The following is a 7,409-nucleotide window of genomic DNA, read 5'->3' on the forward strand; positions in this document are numbered from 1 at the left end:
ACACAAGAGATTCCAGTTTGTGGTACCTGACTCCCTAAAACAAGTGGTGCTGTCTGGCATACACGACAATGCTGGTCATCAAGGTCAACCTTGCACACTCTCCTTGGCTCGTCAACGTTTCTTCTGATATGATATGGAGAAGGATGTGCGCGATCATGAGGGAAATTGCCACAAGTGTGTTCTCAGCAAGATCCCAGAGCCAGCAGCTAGGGCCCCGTTGGAAAGCATTAAGACCTGTGCTCCACTGGAACTTGAGTGCATTGACTTCTGGTCAGCTGAGGACAGCAACAAGTCAGTGGATGTCCTTGTGATTACTGACCACTTCACAAAATTAGCACATGTATTCCAATGCCCGGATCAGACAGCTAAGAGAGTTGCTAAAAAGCTCTGGGATGGATTCTTCTGTGTGTATGGCTTCCCTCAGCGCATTCACTCTGACCAGGGAGCTAGTTTTGAGAGTGAGCTGCTTGCAGAGCTTTGGGTGGCGTTACCAAATCCCACACTTCACCATACCACCCCATGGGTAATGGTACCACAGAGAGATTTAATCGCACCCTTGGAAACATGTTACGGTCCCTCCCCCCCAGATGTAAGCAGAAATGGCCGCAGATGATACAGTCCATGACGTTTGTGTATAACTGTACGGCACACGAGACCACCGGCTTTGCGCCATTCTACCTGATGTTTGGGAGGGTCCCAAGGTTGCCAGTTGACCTCATGTTTCGGGATGTTCTTCATGATGACACCATTTGTGACTATGATACCTATGTCAAGTCACTGATGGATGACCTGCGCTCTGCCATGCTCCAAGCCCAGGAGCACAGCACGATGGAGCAGAGACACCAGTCTGACCAGTACAACAGAAAGGTGAAGGGTCTGCCTCTTTCACTAGGGGACCAGGTGTTGTTGGCAAACAAGGGAGTCAGAGGAAAAAGGAAGCTCTCTGACAAATGGGAACCTGTTGTGTACACAGTAGTCGACTTGGATCCTGGTCTTCACATCTGCCATATCAGAGACAAAGAAGGTCATGAGCGTGTGGTGCATCACAACCTGCTCCTTCAGAATCAGAATCAGAATGGGGTTTATTGCCAAATGTTGAGCAGGTTTACAACATTAAGAAATTGCTGCGGTGCTTCAGTGCAAACATGGTGTCATAAATAACACTTAAATAGACATGGAAAAAATAAAAGTAGGGATAAGAATTAAAAGTGCTACGTGGAAAGATATGTGCATGAGATATACATGAGATATATACATGAGAGTAAGAATTAAGAGTGCTACGTTGAAAGATATATACATGAGTGCAGGTGGTGATCAGTGCCAAACATGGAATGATACAGTGAACACAGCGTAAGTTCATGTGTTAGTGGCGGGGACAGTCATATGGTTATTGTTCATGTGTCCAACAGCAGAGGGGAAGAAACTGTTCTTATGGCGAGAGGTTCTGGTGCGGATGGACCGGAGCCTCCTGCCTGAGGGGAGCAGGTCAAACAGACTGTGTCCAGGGTGAGAAGGGTCAGCTGAGATCCGAGCTGCACGCCGCAATGTCCTGGAGGTGTACAGGTCCTGCAAAGATGGGAGTCTGCAGCCAATCACCTTCTCAGCAGAGCGCACAACACGCTGCAGTCTCTGTTTGTCCCTGATAGTGGCTCCAGCGTACCACACGGTGATGGAGGAGGTGAGGATGGACTCAATGATTGCAGTGTAGAACTGCATCATCGTCCGTGTTGGCAGGTTGAATTTCTTCAGCTGCCTCAGGAAGTACATCCTCTGCTGGGCTTTCTTGATGACGGAGGTGATGGTGGGCTCCCACTTCAGGTCCTGGGTGATGGTGGTACCCAGGAAGCGGAATGAGTCCACAGAGGTGATGGGGGTGTCAGTCAGGATGATGGGGGGGAGTGGGGCTGTGTGCTTCCTGAAGTCCACAATAATCTCCACTGTCTTCTGGGCATTCAGCACCAGGTTGTTGTGGCTGCACCAGGACACCAGACGTTCAACCTCCTTCCTGTAGGCAGACTCGTCCCCGTCCGAGATGAGTCCAATAACGGTGGTGTCATCTGCAAACTTGATTAGCTTGACAGACTGGTGGGTGGAGGTGCAGCAGTTGGTGTACAGGGAGAAGAGCAGAGGAGAAAGAACACAGCCCTGAGGGGAGCCGGTGCTGATGGTCCGGGAGTCCGAGACATTCTTTCCCAGCCTCACATGCTGCTTCCTGTCCGTCAGGAAGTCAGTGATCCACCGGCAGATGGGATCAGGCACATTCATCTGGGAAAGCTTGTCTCGGAGATGGTCTGGAAGGATGGTGTTGAAGGCAGAGCTGAAGTCCACAAACAGGATCCTGGCGTAGGTTCCTGGGGAGTCCAGATGCTGCAGGATGAAGTGTAGGGCCATGTTGATGGCGTCGTCTACAGACCTGTTGGCTCTATATGCAAACTGCAGGGGGTCCAGGAGGGGGGCCGTGAGGGTCCTGAGATGGGAGAGAACTAGGCGCTCAAAGGACTTCATGACCACAGATGTCAGAGCCACGGGTCTGTAGTCATTTAGTCCAGTGATCCTAGGTTTCTTGGGGACAGGGATTATGGTGGAGGACTTGAAGCAGGCAGGCACATGACATGCCTGCAGTGAGGAGTTGAAAATGCCAGAAAACACTGGGGCCAGCTCGTTTGCACAGTGTCTGAGGGTGGCAGGAGACACGCCGTCTGGGCCGGGAGCTTTCCGAGCATTCAGGTTCTTAAACTGCTTCCTCACATCTGCTTCATGAATATGAAGAGTTGTGGTGGGAGGAGGTGGTGTGAAATCCTCTTTTGTGTGGGGTGAGGAGGGGGGTGTTGTAGGTGAACGGTTTGAAGGTGGTGATGGCTCTATGGAGGGGGGAGAGGTGGGGGAATTAGTGTCCAAAGTGTCTCTATTGTTGGGGCCGTTGGAGGTGTGAAGGCTGCCTGATGGCTCGTCAAAACGACAGTAGAAGTCGTTAAGGGTGTTGGCCAAGAGCAAGTCATCAGTGGAGTGGGGGGTTTTAGGCTTGTAGTTTGTGATATTCCTAAAACCTTTCCACACAGAGGCCGAGTCATTCTCTGAGATCTGCTGCTGCATCTTCTCAGAGTGCTGATGTTTAGCAATGTCCACTTCTTTAGTGAACCTGTACTTGGCCTCTCTGTAGCAGTCCCTGTCTCCGCTTCTGAACGCCTTTCTCTTTTCCAGCCACAGCTTTTTGAGTTTAGGAGTAAACCAGGGTTTGTCATTGTTATAACTCACCCTGGTGCGTGATGGCACAATGCTGTCCTCACAGAAGTGGATATAGGAGGTGACAGTGTCTGTAAACTCGTCCAAGCTGTTAGAAGCAGCCTTCATTGTGTCCCAGTCTGTAGACTCCAAACACGTGCGAAGCTCCTCCACAGCCTCGTTGCTCCACAGTTTTTTAGTCCTCACGACAGGTTTGGAGAGCTTCAGCCTCTGTCTGTACGCGGGGATTAGGTGGATCATGACGTGGTCAGAAAGTCCGAGTGAAGCGCGGGGCACCGCGCGATAGGCCCCGCTGATCGTGCTGTAACAGTGGTCCAATGTCCTCTCCTCTCTGGTCGGGCATTTAATATACTGCTTGTATTTTGGAAGCTCATGGCTCAGATTGGCTTTGTTAAAGTCCCCAAGAGCAATGATGAGAGAGTCCGGGAATGTCCGCTCCGTGTGGAGAATCTGCTCCGCGAGTGCGCACTGAGCTGCCTGCGCATCTGCGTCTGGCGGGATGTAAACAGCGGCCAGGATGAATGAAGCAAACTCCCGCGGAGAATAAAACGGTTTGCAGTGGATAAAAAGATATTCCAGAGAGGAAGAGCAGTGCTGAGCAATCACTGTCACATCTGTGCACCAGCCACTATTGATGTAGAAGCAGAGACCTCCACCTTTGGACTTACCGGAGAGAGCGGCCTGCCGGTCCGCGCGCAGCAGATGGAAGCCCTCCAGTTTGAGCGCGCAGTCTGGGATGTTCTCACTGAGCCACGACTCCGTAAAACATAAGACACAGGAGGAGGCAAAGTCTCTGTTCATGCTTCTCATCAGGGCCAGTTCGTCAATCTTATTCCCGAGTGAGCGTACATTAGAAAGGAAGATCCCAGGAAGAGCGGTTCGCAGTCCGCGTCTCCTCAAACGCACGAGTGCGCCGGCTCGCTTCCCTCTCTTTCGGCGTCTCGCTTTCCTGGTCAGAGTCAGCAGTAAATCTGCCGCAGATGCGACAAATATTGGAAATAAATCCACAGGCGTTGTAGTCCTGTAGTTAAGGAGCTCTTCTCTGGTGTACGAATATCCAGAGGAGTGCCCAGACACAGAAGAAATGCACAAAAACAAAACAAAAGTAACGCACTGAAGCACCAGGGCGACCATCCGCGGCGCCATCTTGGTTAACTTTTTGCCCTTGGACACAACATTGAATGACAATGCTGCACATCCTGCTGTGAGCATTGTCAGTGGCCCCCCTGAGTCTGACCTGGATGGGTCTGTGACATCTTTTGGGGACACAGGAGCTGCACCTCCTGCCACCTGTACTGTGGATTCCATCTCCAGCATTGGCGAGTGTGATGACCGCACACTATCATGGATCCATCAGCAATCTGCCGCTGACCCAGTCGAAGATGGCGTTCATGAGACCCCTCCTATGATGGGTGCTCCTGATCTTGGTGGGCTGGCTGGTGATGGAGCCTCCCCAGGCTCCTCTGCTGACTCCCATAGTTTTCATTCTCTTGAACCCGAAGATGTGGACTTGGATTAGGGACTTACCACACGTTTTGGTAGAATCATTAAACCAGTTCGGCGCTTGATCGAATCAATGGCTCAACTCGAAACACTCCTTGGTGTTGAACCTGTTCAAGCAGCGGTTATCGATGTGTGAATTTGTTTATTGCTGTATGTTGTCCATTGCTATTGTTTTTGGTAAAGAATAATAAGAGGCACAGAGTCGATTGTATTTTGTCAGTTGTGCAGTCTGATGGTGATGCCCATAGATATTATGGCCTGTTTTGTGTGGTGTAAATGGCACCTCATTTTGTCTATTGTGTGTCCTGGGATCTTTCTAGGCGCCGAGCGGGTCTCAGGTGTCTTATCCTCCTTGGAGGAAGCTATGTTGCTGATCTAATTCATTGGATATGTGATGTGAATTTGTTTGAGGCCACTGTATCTGTTGTTGTGGGTGTATTTATACATTTCATTATTTTTTGTGTGTGTACTTTTTAGGATTTTGTGTAATTCTTGGGGGGTGAATGTAACAGTGTCATAAATCACATCTTGTTATAATTACACAAAATGTGTTCTAAACCCCCGAACCGTTCCTTTTATACCTGACTTTTAGGACCTCCAAGCCTGTAGTTATGTTCATTATCAGTTAGAGCCCCTCCTCATTCTTTTCTTCCTCTTCTTTGATGCAATCCTATAAATACAGTGTACCCCTTTTGCCTCTCCCCTTTTCTACAATTCTCTGGTGGGAGAGGTGGGTGTCATTTCTTTCCAACACCTTAAAACTAGGGCTGCTCAATTAATCGAATTTTAATCACGATTACGATCTGGGCTTTCAACGATCATTAAAAATGACTGAGCCGATTATTAGCCCCTCCCTCATTTATCCGCGACACCTTAAAGGCCGGTCCGTAAAAATATTGTCGGGCATAAACCGGTCCGTGGCGCAAAAAAGGTTGGAGACCGCTGATTAAGAGGACCTGAGGGAAGCTTGGAAAGCTAAGCAGAAGTTATTTGGAGAGGAGAGTGACTGCCGTTGGTTGAAAAGAGGTTATAAAAAAAACTTCAGTGGTGTTGCACACTATTTTAAAATACTTTTTAAAGTCATTGTTAACCCTTTAAATCCGGTCAGAGCAGCACGCTCCGTTTTGTGTAACTATTTTTAAATCCCTGTAGAACCTGAACCGTGTAAGCTAGCGCAATAATTTGTTTTGTATATGAAACCGGAGGAGTTGTACTTACATCTTACGCCATCAGCTTGTCCTCGGTCACGGTTTCCTTCCACATATAGCTTTGCAAAAATTGCATAAAAAGCGCTTGCAGGAACAAAAACATAATATTCCAGAAACACGCTTTGCCGATCCGATCAGCTGTTCGTAACACTTCCCACAGTGAAACAGACATCAGCGCGAACTATCGCATGTCCGCCATTTCCTGGCCGAAACCGGAAGTGACGTCATTTTCGCGGAAATGTAGTTTTTTACTTGTAGGCCTTAAAAACCTATACTGGTCATGTTTGACTTTTCTGAATAGTTTCTGAGATGCTTAGAACTCAAATTGCACTGCTGGAAATAGTTTATTTTGACGCACCTGCTGCTTTCTTTGCAAATTTGCATCATAGGATTGTTTTTTCGTTTTTTCTGCAGTGTATATAAAAATTGGTGTATCTCCAAAATAAAACTATGAAGACACTCAAAATAAATTTCCTGTTGTTGTAAACTATTTTTTGCAACTTTTTTGTATTTAAAGTTTTAAGGGATAAACCTCTTAAATTTCTCCAAGTAGAAATATATGTAAAAAACAAAACAAAAACTATTTTCAATTTTTTTGTAGTTTATTGCACTTTTTTGCAATTAATGTAGTTACTATGGACTTAATGCATACATATTATTAAAATATGGGCCATAACAGTTATATAGCAACTTGAAATGCTCCCACAAATATATATATATTATAGCGATACAAGATGGATAATGCACTTTTTAAAACTTCTGGAACCAGTTCCTTCATCTATTCGAGAGCGGAGCTGCTGGCACTAAGAACAAAGGGACAGACCGGCATGCGACACAACATCCCGGCCGAGCTAAAGAGGAGCTACAGAGGCTGCAAAGCTGGAACGAGGAGAGCGGATCACCGGAGGCGATTCAAACCATCAATCCCGACAGTGATCATGGGCAACGTGAACTCGTTACAGAATAAGATTGATGAACTGTGCGCTCTGAACAACCACAGACTATACCGTGAGTGCAGCTTGTTTATCTTCATGGAGACGTGGCTAACCGAGCTAACGCCGCAGGCTAACGTAGACCTATGCGGTTTCACATCCGTGAGAGCCGATAGGGACACGCAGGCCAGCGGAAAAAGCAGAGGTGGGGGACTCATTGTCTACGTTAACAACAGATACTGTAACCCTGGACACGTCTCCGTTAAAGTTTTGGTATGCCGTCCGGACCTGGAGCTGCTAGCTGTTAGCTTGCGGCCATATTATCTACCTCGGGAGTTCAGTCATGTGATCTGTGTGTGTGTCTACATCCCTCCGAGGGCCGCTGCAACAGCTGCCTGTGAGAAAATACACACAGTCACAGCAAGACTTCAGACACAAAACCCAGAGGCTTTCATTATTATATCTGGAGACTTTAACCATGCCACACTGGACTCTACTCTGGCTGCTTTTCACCAGTTTGTGA

General features: G+C 47.9%; 1 pseudogene; it reads left to right on the forward strand.

Moving 5' to 3' along the window:
- The first annotated feature begins 621 nt into the window (after positions 1–621).
- Positions 622–7,409, forward strand: LOC147312869 (uncharacterized; annotated as a pseudogene).

The sequence above is a fragment of the Aulonocara sp. 'chitande type north' Nkhata Bay genome, linkage group LG15 (genome assembly GCF_057382095.1).
Source record: "Aulonocara sp. 'chitande type north' Nkhata Bay isolate Kocher_YH1m ecotype deep benthic linkage group LG15, A_spYH_male_GT1.1, whole genome shotgun sequence".
In the NCBI taxonomy this organism is placed as follows: domain Eukaryota; kingdom Metazoa; phylum Chordata; class Actinopteri; order Cichliformes; family Cichlidae; genus Aulonocara; species Aulonocara sp. 'chitande type north' Nkhata Bay.